Consider the following 13841-nt stretch of genomic DNA (forward strand, 5'->3'; position numbering starts at 1 on the left):
AGGAGGTTAGAGGAAGGGACGACCGCACTTGCCCGTTGTGCCCTGGATATCGCCCTTTGCAGAGACGCCAAGCATTCCTCAACATGTCGACTGGAGCGTGAACTTCACTCGAACGTGAAGAACGTCGCTCTTTCGCCTGCTTAAATCACGCTCACCAAATGGCCGAGTGCAGCCAGAAGACAAGGTTCGGCATAGATGGCTGCTATAGCTTCCACTCGAATCTCCTGCACTTCTCGAGAAATTCTATGCGCAATAACACGCCAAAGCAGGACGAACCATCAAGAAAGGAACTCTTAGCCAGTTTTCAAGGGATGAAAAGATCTTCCACCATGGATGCACACCAGTCAGAAGTGTCGCCCGACCACAAGTGGCAGAAGCTAGGTGACCTTCAACTCAAGGCCATCATGTCGGCACCAAAATCAACGACCAGTGGAGCTAGGCCATGGAAACCCGAATCAAGCTCTAGAGTTACGGAGAAGTGGGTTGGAAACAGGCAGGTTGCACTGGTAACCACGTACCGAGAAAACCTGTATAAATGGGCAAGAGATACTTACGGTCGAGAAAATAACCAGTGCGAGTGTCCCGAAGATTATGACATATGACTAGCAGATCCATGCAGAGTTACACTCCCCATATTAAAGGTCAAGGTCGGGGAGATAAGGCGAGAGACGAATACAACAGTGATCACCGGAGCACTCTTGGACTCAGGCAGCAACAGGTCTTACTGCACCGAGAGCCTAGTTAACCGTCTACGAATAACAGGAAAGTCTGTTTCAATCTCCATAGGCACGATCCTGAAGGAGACGAAGAGCGCGAAGGCCAAAGAGATCAATCTGAAGGTGACTAGCGTCGGAATGAGAAGAAGTCGATCCATTAACATTCCCAGAATCCTCGTCATTAAAGACCTGCCTTCTTCACTGGAAGCATCGGTTGCGGACATCGGAGCTGTTGCCAAGTGGAGGCACCTCCAAGGAACCACACCACTCCATGCACCGGAAAGAGTGGATCTCCTGATGGGGTTAGATGTACCACAAACCCTAACACCGTTAGAAGTAAGGACAGGGTGAGAACGGAGAGCCGTTCGCGGTGCGCCCACTTCTAGGATGGACCATAAATGGACCGATTGGACCCGCAATAAGTGACCACCTAGCAATCAACCACCTCATCTCAGAAAAGCCGTTTGTTACACTGTTTAATTCCCCAGTTAACCAGGTTGGTACACATATAATATAATTGGGCTTTTGGTAACGAAACCCAATTGAAGTCTCTTGTTTTATTATAAAAGTATTATGTTTATAATTCCTGAGTGTATATCAACCATAAGTTTCACTATTTATGAGTGAATGAGAAAGAGGACGGCATTTATGTAATATAAACGTGGATCAACGTCCGTTCGATAAAAGCTGGTGTGAGTGACTGACTAAGAGCGTCGCCCCTGGTGCGCGCTTATATAGATGCTGACATATGGGCTTCTCCCTCTTGGGAAAGCTACCATTCACGTGTTCAACTCATGTCTTACTCATAGGTAGTGGAAAATTACAGGGGGTGAAATCTGAATATAAATCAGATGTAAGAACCCATTTATATAATACGTTCTGTTGATGAGACAGGGGCCATTATATCGCTCGGTCACCTACCAGCCGAGCTCCGTGAGGCCTAAATAAGCTCACAGAGTACAGTACATCCTAGATAACCCTAACCATGTTATAAACAAAGGTGTAGACACTAATCTGGGGATTCTACTACTGTAGGGGTATTAGCTACTACAGGGGACCTATACTTTAGTGTCTTACGGGTTAAAATGTTATGAACAACGTTCATCTTGGATGACACTGACTTATCATAACAGAATAGAAACATGATTGCCAAAATTAACATAATTGTGGGAATTGTGAGTCTTGGTATAGCAAATTCCCGTGATGAAATCAAATGGCAAATTATTACTCAAATCAGCAAATTGTGTCTTTTTCAAGAATGCAATGACTTTTAATTTCTCTGAAACAATTTGAATATCCTTTACAGTGAAATTTATGACAGGAAGTGGAATTAAGGCAGACTTGAGTTTTATATTTAAGGCAAAGTGCTGATGAGTAGGCAAGGTCCGTAATGAACCACAAGTGATTTCACAATAATTCGGAGCCTTGTAATGCCCTTTCACAACTAGCTGCTTAACACCATCATGGCATTTTAAGATAACAGTAGTAATATTTGGAAAGAACAAGTACTGCACATTGTGGAGATGAGCGTGAAACACAGTTTTGACACTAACTGGTCTATAGCTGCATTGCGAAAGTGCTGTGCGTACATTGGTTTGTATGTCTGCCAGTTCACATATTCCCTCTGCAGTAGGAATAAACGCGAACATGTAGGCTGGACATACGTGTAGGTGTAGATATGACGACTTACACCGTGACAGTACCTTAGGATCCTCTAATGCCAATAAAGAATAATCTTCATCTATCAGGAAAAGTTCTTTAGGCCAATAGAGAGTATACAGTGTGTCGTTAACAAACCAGGCGAAGGGTTCTAAATGCCATGCATTAAACTGATGTTGCCCTCGCATAGGAATGTGGATGAGAATAGCACTGTGCGTGAGAGTCGACTCCAACAGCGGGTAATAATATTCTACCTCATTGTCATTAAAAATAGGAGTTAAGTTATACTGCAACTTGGCTATCTGTAAAGCGTCAAGAAGCGTCTGCACAGGCACAAGCTTTGCGTCCACACGTCCTATCCCTGCATCTACGATGCAGTCAATTAGTTCATTTTTACAGGTTACAATCTCCTGAACTGAAATTTCCGCAGCCTACAAATATTCCGTGAAATAAAAGAGCCACTCTAACGTCGGGAGTGACTTCTGTAACTTACTAACACTCCTCGATACTTGGTTAGACTCCGATATTATTGCATTAACCTTTGATTCTAAAGCAGTAATCGCATGAAAGGTTTGAGAAATAACACGATTCTCTTGAGATACAGCTTGAACGACAATGTTCATTCGGTCCCCCAATTTAGCTACATCATTGGCCGTTGCCCTGCCAAACAAAGTACTTTAGATAAGACCCACAAAATTAAATAAACCCCTTTTTCGTCGTGTCTGAGAAAGCATTTCTTTAGCAAGATCCACTTCAGACGCTGGTATTCTCTCTCCAACATCGGCGAGAAGCTTGCGAAGGTTCCGGAGACGAAAGTGTAGAAGGTCAATAATTTGTGAAACTATCGTCGATTCATTAGTAGCTGCACTGAGACCATGAAGAATGTCCAATGCTGATTGTAGTTGGGCGTCGACGTTTTCCATCTGACGCGGAAGCTGGAGCAGTCCATGTAACTCATACTTGATGTTCACCACGTCCTCAACTATAAGAACGCGTCCAAGAGGTGCAACTAGAGCACCAGGCTTGAGGACGGATGTGGACATGTCTGTCAACACAACAGTGCCACAACACAGTAGAAGCAACACAATGATGTTCCAAGCCATTCTGTAAGAGATTACACACAGTTTAACATCTACTTGCAGAACGAAGTTTCATACAATAGTCATTAGGTACAATCTGCTTCTGTACAGTCTGTAAAGAGGTGTCTATCACATCATCATCATCATGTGTAGGCAATAAATTCTCATGGGTCTTCTTAAGACGATCCGCATGCACGACATCTGCAATCTGTGCGTTTGGCTTCCAAATTTTAAATTTGTTGCCTGTTTCTTTGGCAATAATGCGGAATGGACCCGAAAATTTAGCCGAAGCTTGGAGTTCCTTTCAGCTTCTCTTACCATAACAGCATCCCCTACGTTTAACACGACAGGTTTAGCATGTTTATGTTGCTTGATCATTATTTCGGCCCGTGACGCCGCTAAATGTGATCGTACTTGGATGTGAATATCCGTAAAGACACGAATTTGTTTTGCCGCGAAATTATCCATATTATATACAGCTTTCGGCGCATCTGTAAGTATGTCGTAAGGTAGACGTTTATCTGTACCATAGACAATATAGTAGGGTGATTTGCCCGTAGAGCTATTAATCGACCCATTGATAGACGCTGCAACCTGCGGTAACCAATCTTCCCATGTGTATTGCAAATCACTCACAATCGGGCGCATTATCTCCAGGATCTTGCGATTGGTTCTCTCAACAAGACCATTAGCCTGTGGATGATAATCTGTCACAAAACTTTGCTTAATTCCATATTGCGCACATATTTGCGCTACTAGCTGATTCTTGAACTCTGTCCCTTTGTCAGAGAGCAGAACTTTAGGCGTAGTATATGGACATATAAGATTCATCACTAATGCATAGGCCACAAAATCGGCCGTTTTATCTTTTAGTTGGACCAAGACCACGAATCTAGAAAAATGCTCCACACACACTAAGACGTACGCTGATCCCTGATGACTCCTCGGGAGTTGTAACAAGTCAATAGCGACTGTGTCAAACGGACGGTCTTGTGTAGGATATTGTAAAATCGGGGCCGGTGATCCTGTAGAACCTTTATGTTGAGCACATGCCAAACATTTAGCAATGTGTAATTCTATGTCTTTCTTCATTGTGTTCCAGAAATATTTCTTTCTTAATTCCGCTAAGCATTTGTCACGACCCTGGTGACCTGCCTGTGGGACATCATGGAACAATGTTATAATCGTTTTACACAACTTGTCAGGTACGACTATTTGAGAAACATTACCCTCTGGCGTCTTTTTCGACCTATGGAGTATGTTATGTCGTAATTCAAACTGACTTAAGGGAAGAATTAATTTGGGGAGTTTAACATCCTCTCCCGATTCGAGAGCAAAAATGACTGCTGACCATAATGGGTCGCGTCGTTACTCATCTTCCAGTTGCGAAAGAGTGAAGGTTGATACAGGCATTACTGGTGCTATATTTCTTGACAAAGCGTCAGCGACAACATTTGCCCTTCCCGGTAAATACCCAAACTCGGGGTCAAATTCTTGAATTGTCAGATAACAGCGTGCTAATCTGCCTGATAAGTTTCTGCCATGGAACAGCTCAGTTACTGCCGCATGATCCATAAAAACAGTTATCTTATATCCAAAGATAATGTCTTTAAATTTCTTAAGTGCCCATACAACGGCTAACGTTTCTAAATGCGTTACCGAATAACGTGTTTCTGCATCAATAAGCTTGCGACTTGCAAACGCTATCACTCTAAACTTTCTGTGCGTATCCTCTTGCATGAGCACGGCTCCGATTCTAAGTCCAGAAGCGTCAGTACAGAGAGTGAAAGGTTGAGTGTAGTCAGGGAAGGCTAGAATAGGGGCATTGGTAAGCGCTATCCTCAATGCCGCAAAACTATTTTCGTGTTCAGCATCCCATATAAACATTGCATCTTTCTTGAGCAACCTTGTTAGGGGCGATGCTAATGTTGCATAGTTCTTGATAAAAGAACGATAATATCCAGATAAGCCAAGAAAACTACGCACATGATCATCTGAGGTAGGAAGAGGGATCTGAGATACAGCTTTTACTTTATCATCTACTGTATGTATGCCCTCACCGTCAATTACATGACCAAGGAAATGGATTCTGGATTTTAGAAACTCACATTTTGAGAGTTTAATTTTTGGACCTGCGGTGGAAAGTTTTTCTAACACTTCACGCAGTTTAATCAGATGGGAATCGACTTCCTTACTGACTACTATTAGATCATCCAAATAAGCGCAGATTGTGGTACCAATCAATCCGGCAAACAGGGTGTTGATCATTCTTTGAAATGTTAGTGGGGCATTTCTGAGACCAAATGGCATCCGGAGGAACTCAAAGTGGCCTAGAGGCGTGCTAAACGCCGTGACCTCTCGTGATTTCTCATCGAGTGGTATCTGCCAATACCCACTAAGCAAATCTAAGTTGCTAAATACTGCATTATCCTTACCTAAGGATTGCAATATGTCACTCAAGACAGGCATAGGGTACCTATCTGGGATCGTTTTTTCATTAACGCGCCTGAAATCAATAACAGGGCGCCATCTACCATCCTTTTTGGGGACGAGGAATAAGGGGCTATTAAAGGGGGACTTAGAATGTTTAATAACATTCTCATCCAACATATCCTGCACCATATCTTGAACTGCAGCGCGCTGGCTATGAGGTAGTCTGTAAGCTGGTACATAGATAGGATTTGTTCCCTCCTTTAACTCTATATGATGGGATGTTAAATCTATCTCACCTAGATTTCCCCTGGCAAGGCTACAATTTTCTATAGTCAGCAAGCAGCTCTAAAAGGCGTGTCTTGCCCTGAGGATGATCGATCACCCTAATATGTGGCGCTATTTGATCTTTCCTCTCCTGCCGAGTCTGTTGGGATTGCGTAACAATACTACCAATTGGGAATTTTGTAGGCCGTACTTCGAAATTGTTGTGATATACTAGAAAATCACACAAATAACATCCTTTCTTTAATATCCGTTGAACGCCTTTTCTATTCAGAATCAGTACGTCTGTGAAACCACCAGGGCGTATCGTGCTCAACGTAGACTCGCATTACAACCCTTTTACTTTGCACATTTCCGAGAGACATACAGCATCTGTGCCCGTGTACACGTCGGGTAATTCGACAGTTGCTTTGGTGAATTCCTCATTCTGGTAATGGAGAGTACTATTCAAAACTGCAGGTACGATCTTCCAACTATTGCTCCTATAATCACGTTGGGAAAGTGTGGGTATGAGGTCATGAGGTAGCTCTGACGCATTTTCCGCCTTCCTCTTAATGGGATTGGTGGACAACACTTTCAACCTAGCAGTGAATATAGGTTCAGAATGACTCATAGCGTTGTAGGAAACACCTTTAATCGTAATAGTATTATTACATGGATGAACATCTATCAAGTTCGTTCTTAGGGTTGGGAGACCAAGTAACCCGTCAGCTGGCAAATTAAACTGCTGAACTACATAAAATTCCGCGTAGAAGGGAGAACCACGTCTTGAGAATCTGAGTGGTAACGTCACCATTCCGTTAATGCTCAACTGAGTACCTGATACTCCTTCGAGCTCAGCGTTACTAGGCCTCCATTTGAAGTAGCGGTGAGGGAATTTACGTTGTAACTCCTGATAGGATGTCAAGGCCAAAACATTAGCGCATGCACCCATATCAATATCAAGAGTCAATCTTGTACTATCAACCCTCACCGGCACTGACAACACTTTCACTTTGCTTAGCGCCGCTACTAACAAGGCCGCTATAGAAGTGTTGTGGGGGAGAAGCAGGAAACAATGTACCTATCCCTCTCCTTGTTGTGGCGAGCGCTGGTCTTCCCCCGACGTCGGGTCTAGGACAACTGGCCGCCGCCATCTCGCCGCAGCTGGCCGCAGCCCAAATGGCCGCGGGAAACTCGCCGCGGCCGACTGGCCGCCATATGGAACTTTTTGTTGACAACCTAACCTAACCTAACCTAACCTAACCAAACCTAACCAAACTGGGCTGCGGCCAGATGGCGGCGGCCAGTTGTCCCATTACCCCCGACGTCTTGTCTTGGGAACGCTTCTGTTTACGCTTGTACGCCACTTGTGTTTCACCAAAGTCTACATTCCTAACCTTCATTACTAAGTCACCTTCAAAGTGCCAGTGACAAGGACCACCGTGGTGTTTACATATATCGTGAAAACTGTGTCGGCGACCCCAAGCGCCAGGGACAAGGACCCACGGTCTTTACGACTGACAAATATTAACAGATGTCTACCAGTGTCAGTGGCCCTCAAAGTGCCGTCAGTGAGTTTATGGCCACCGGAGACAAACAGCTCCGTCCGCCCACAACAGATATCAACAGATGGCCACCAATCACTTACTCCCGACGCACTCTGTACCATCTAAAGCGTGGGAACGGTTATCCTGATGGCAGTGTTATAAAGCGACTCAAGTCACTGAACATTTTCCACGCGCGTAGCCGTAGGCAGGGCCGTCATACACATAAGCCCATTAGCACCGTAACCTCCACTAGCAAACCGGAGAAACCCACCCTTGACAGACCGTACCATTACACTGAAGTTCCACGGATATGGTATGATCTCCCGTCTATACTGCTATCCAACGTCATTTCCCTAGCTAACAAGTTTGACGAGCTGGCAACCACAGTCAGGTCAGCCGCCGCTTGCATCGTTGCCATATGTGAGGCTTGGCAAATTGTGCCTGAAACGTGTCATATTGAGGGATATCAACTCTTTCATCACCTTCGTTCACATAGACGCGGAGGGGTGTTGCCCTCTTCTGTCAAGATGACCTACGCCCGCCACGCCTGGATGTTCAAGTCCCAGCAGATGTGGAAGCATTATGGGTACGTGCTGTGCCACGGGCCCACCCGTGCCACACTGCTTCCATCATAATTTGTGTGGCATACCATCCGCCTCGCTCACCCACCAGAGACACTCTTATCAATCATCTCATTACCACCTCAGACCACCTCAGAGTTAGGTACCCATGTGCCAAGTTAGTATTATGTGGGGATTATAATGAAATTGACACCACTGATATCCAGGACCAGCTGTCACTATCACAAGTTGTGAACTTCCCCACACACGGTCAAAATACCCTTGACCTTATCTTAACTGACTTAGCAGACCAGTACCAACCACCTCAACCAATGCCTCCTATTGGGTGTAGCACACACTTATCAGTGCTCTGGTCCCCAGCTGCCACTCCCACTAAAAGTACAGAGACCCTACATCAAGACCTACAGTTCGATTACTGACTCTGCAGTGCGCCTCTTCGGGCAGTGGATAGTTCACCATCCCTGGACTGAAGTACTTAGCGTGGATGACGTGGAAACCAAATGGAAAAATTATATTAACACCACCACGGAAGCTCACCACCACTTCTTCCTCGAGAAGTCCGTCAGATCTCACCCAGCTGACTTGCCCTGGATCACACCTCGGATCAAAAGACTTATGCAACAGAGAGAGAGAGCCTTTCATCTCAATGACCACATCTGCTACAGGTCCCTTCGCAACCGAGTCATCCGCGAAATACGCACTGCAAAGAAGTCCCACTACCCAACCAAATTACAACACCTGCAGCAGACCAACATCAGTCAATGGTATGGTAAGCTTAAAGAACTCTGTGGACTAAACAATAAGACACACCCCCTCCCCTTCCTTAGCCATCTCACTAATGTTGACGCAGCTGAGCAATCAAATACCCATTTCGCTACTATATGTCAGACGCTCCCCCGGCTTGACACAACCACTCTCCCTGCTTACCTACCAGCCCCCCTTCCCACTGACTTAGTAGAAGAATTTGAAGTAGCAAAACGTCTGGACAAACTAAAGTTAAAACGCTCTACCACCCCATTGACTTACCAATGAAACTCTTCAAGGAGTTCTCCCCGGAGCTTGCTAAACCCCTATGCTCCACCATCAATGCTTCTCTCAGTCAAGCCAGATGCCCAGCTGACTGGAAGACCTCTTATGTATCACCAGTGCCCAAGTCAACCAGCCCACAATCCTTAAATCAGCTACGACCTATTGCAATCACCCCAATACCCAGCCTAATCTGTGAAAGTTTTGTGTTCGACTGGGCTTATGCTGATATTGCAGGAGTCGTAGACCCTCAGCAATTTGGCAATATGAAAACTTCCTCCACCACTCACTGTCTTGTCAGCTTTCTCGATTACATATACCGCCATCTCGAGAAACGAAAAACGTCTGTAGCTGTCGCCTTCATTGATTTCACTAAAGCATTCGACCTAGTCGACCACAATATAATCATCAACAAAGCTATTGACCTCGGGCTTCGGAGAAGTCTTATACCATGGCTTACAGACTTCCTCAGTGACCGACGCCAAGCTGTACGCTTCCGAGGGGCTGTCTCCACCTTTCAGTCACTCACCTGTGGCGTCCCCCAAGGCACCAAGATGGGACCACTCTGCTTCCTTATGCTTATCAATGATGCCCTAAGAGAAACCCCCGCTCGCTGGAAATATGTCGACGACTCCACAATTGGATCAGCGTCAACAATTCTGCTCCCGACTATACCGCCCTTCAGGATTTATTGAACAGTCTCCAAAACTGGGCCACCAACAACCACGTCACCATCAACCATACCAAGACCATGGTTATGCACATCAACCTCTCCTCCGACATTGTCCCACCCCCTTCCATTACTTTAGGTCGAACACACTCCAGGTTGTAGATTCCACGAAGCTCCTCGGCGTCACCATAGACAACAAACTAAATTGGAAACCACACGTCAGTGAAGTTGTCAAATCCTCCAGTTTCCGTCTCCACCTCCTCCGCCGACTCAAGTCCCTCGGAGTTCCTGCACCCGAGCTCCTCAGTGTTTACTCAACATTCATATTTCCCAAGCTCACCTATGCCTCCCCTACCTGGTCTTCCTCCCTAAATGCCACACAACGTAAACACCTAGAAAAAGTGCAAAAGAGGGCATGCAAGATTATTCTCTCCCCTTCCTACTCCACATATCAAGAAGCGCTCAACACACTGACCCTTTCGACACTCACTGACCATCACCACGACCTCATCTGCAAATTTGGTAAGAAGCTTCTACACCATCCGCGACACCGGCTCCTACTACCACCTGAGATCCCTAGCTCGAGAAGTGCTGTTCGACACCACAACCGCATCCAGCCCATACGTGCACGAACTGATCGCCATAAGAACAGCCCAGTCCCAACCATTGTAAAAATTATCAATAACTTGTAATAAACCAGTGTATTCACTCCCAGTAAATACTACTTCTTGCACTGTCACTATGTTGAAATGCCCTGTAGTTTGAGATTTTCCCCATCTAGTTATTATATAACTTATTGATATCACTTATGTTATTTATATATTATTTGTAATTCGAGACCCATTCCCCAATTATGTAACTGTATATTTTCAGCCTTCTTGGCTGCCAAGCTCTTTCTATAAACTGTTAATTATTATTATTACTATTATTATGTTGACTTGTGTAGTGAGCACCACTTGCGTGCCTTCTGGGTAGGTGGAGGTGTCGCCTTAGCTGCCTCCGTGTATGACCTTGTGATCTGCTTGGCACCGGATGTCTCCTTTAATTTTACACTATTACCCTGGAGCTGGAAACAGTCTTCATTTACATGGCCTCTTTTATTACAATGAGCACATCATAAAGAAGTACCTTGTTTGTATGTCCGGTGTTGAGGTGCAATCGGAGCCACTGGTGTCGTATGATGAATTTGGGGTGGTGTCATCTGTGCCATCTGTGGTTGCGCCGTAGTCATGGAGGGCTGTGCCATCAAAGGGCCAGTAGCCGTGGGACAGAGTCTGTTTGTGTAATCAACCATATCTATAGGTGGTTCAAACTGAACCTCCTGTGCTCGGCTGTATAGGGGACGACGAACAACAAACAGGAAGCTAATTAATTCTATCAATGTTTCCACATTGGTCACTGACATTTTATTATCCTGGTCGTACCAATTTGAATTTCGGAAGGTCGCTTACATATCCTAGCGAACCTCTCCTGCGATATCCACTGCCACCACCGGCGTCTGAGCGTGAATCACTGGCGTACAACGATCCAACCATCTGAAGATCCATTGTAATTGGCCCAACTGGGACCTCTCCCCAAATATTCCAATAAGTGTGCTCTTGAATTTCTCATAGCTAGGGTCTGTTAAACCATACGCATTTAAATGATTACCGGCATATGATCTCTGCGTAATATGGGAACGCACAAATGCTTTTTTCTCTTCATCACTTGTAATTTTACAGGTGCGCATGGTGTCTTCACATGCACGAATAAAATGCACTACCCGAAAATCATTCTGGTCTGTAAAATTACGAACGTAGTCGCCACGCGGCATTATATGAACTACGTTATCAGATTTAGTTGACGTGGTAGCAGTATTGGGGTGAGTGTTAGAGGAAGTCACTGTAGCGTTAGAAATTAGTAAGTTAGTACTTTTACTCGTAACCGAAGGCTGAGTTAATGGGGGTGTTACTGATGAAGCAACTGAAACACTGTCACCTGGAACAGGGTTAGAAACTATCTGTGGAATCCTAGGCGAGTTACTATATTGATTTCCAGACCATAAAATACGACGGTTTAAGTCGTCATATGATTCCTCAATTAATTGCTCACTACTTCCTACCGAATCGTCTAACTGTGTTTCTGACTCAAGTTCAAAATCAACCTTTGCAGTAGATACGTAACTTGGATCCTCTACGAGTAAGTTATCAGCAAATAGTTGTGTTAGGCGTACATAGTCATCAGATTAAGACATTGGAGCCAGATAATAATTAATGGTAAAAGCAAAATACTTGCCTCTTATTTACAAGAAATGATAAAAATTTTAGTTAAAATAATAAAGCTCTCAATAAGTGAACAGACACGAAATAACCACTGTAAATTATATAACGTCAGTACACATGAATATACGTAAGACACTTATATCAATGACATACTCCTATCAGATGAGCCTATCGTTGTGAAGTTATGTCTCGAACGCATTAATGTGTGTATGAACTATGTAAACTTTTAAGATACCTAAAACAGGGGTTACAGCGTCTGTATAGAAAACGCGATCCGTCCAGGTGATATCTGTAGTGGGGAGAGTAGGCGGGGCTTCGTCAATCGTCCTTCACTGCGCGCGCCGCTAGCTGGCGTCCCTGGCAACGTGTATGACGTAGGATGACGCTCTGCAATCACTTGTCGTCGGGCGAGTCCACTTCACGATAGGGGAATACCTCCACTGTATGACAGATGTTTGCTGACCTAAGACGAAAAGGTTCTTGCTTCTGCTGAGTCGCTGTCGCTTCTGCCGTGTGCCAAACTTCTTCAGTCTCGTATATATGGAGAACTGTCTGATGACACCGGATATACTGCAATCCACACTCGAGTAACACACAACAGTCCAGCTACTTATGAAATGTCAATTGTTAGTAAAGTTTATGAAACCATCTGCAACACTGTAGACAACACTAGGCTGACTTGGGGCTTCCTTACTTGTTACTAACAAGATTATCACCAAACAGGCGGTATGATATATTAATAATTCTGCACCTCTTGTGGGTGACAAAGATGAGGATCACTCACTAATTATCGTCTCGGTACGGGATACAGTTTAAACACTCGGATTATGTAACACGTCACTGTTGTTTGTTTCTTTGTTTTCACAAAACACTGATGTCTTGGTATGTAGACAGGTTAATTTGTATCCGTGAACCAACTTCGCTGCCACCTTATATGTTACGCTGGTTAATTCCCCAGTTAACCAGGTTGGTACACATATAATATAATTGGGCTTTTGGTAACTAAACCCAATTGAAGTTTCTTGTTTTATTATAAAAGTATTATGTTTTTAATTCCTGAGTGTATATAAGAACATAAGAACATAAGAATGGAGGAAGCTGCAGCGGGCCTATTGGCCCATACTGGGCAGTCCCGTTTACACCCAACCCCTATTGCTCATATAAGCATCCAACCTATGTTTGAAGCTATTCAGCGTATTCGAGTTAATGATGATATTTGGTAACTTGTTCCATTCATCCACTACTCTGTTTCCAAACCAGTGTTTACCTATTTCACGCCTAAATCTAAATTTATCTAATTTAAAACCATTGTTACGAGTTCGCTCCTGGTTGGATAGTTTGAGTACCTTTGTAATGTCCCCTTTGTTTAGCCCTGCCTTCCACTTATACACCTCTATCAGGTCGCCGCTCGCTCTACGTCTCTCAAGGGAGTGCAAATTAAGATGCTTTAGCCTGTCTCTATATTCAAGGTTCCTAATGCCCGGGATTAGTCTTGTCATTCTCCTCTGAATTCTTTCCAAGGATTCTATATCCATTTTGTAATACGGTGACCAGAACTGAACTGCATAGTCCAGGTGTGGTCTCACAAGAGCAAGATACAGTTTT

This window comes from Homarus americanus, unplaced genomic scaffold (assembly GCF_018991925.1).
Source record: "Homarus americanus isolate GMGI-L3 unplaced genomic scaffold, GMGI_Hamer_2.0 scaffold25827, whole genome shotgun sequence".
In the NCBI taxonomy this organism is placed as follows: domain Eukaryota; kingdom Metazoa; phylum Arthropoda; class Malacostraca; order Decapoda; family Nephropidae; genus Homarus; species Homarus americanus.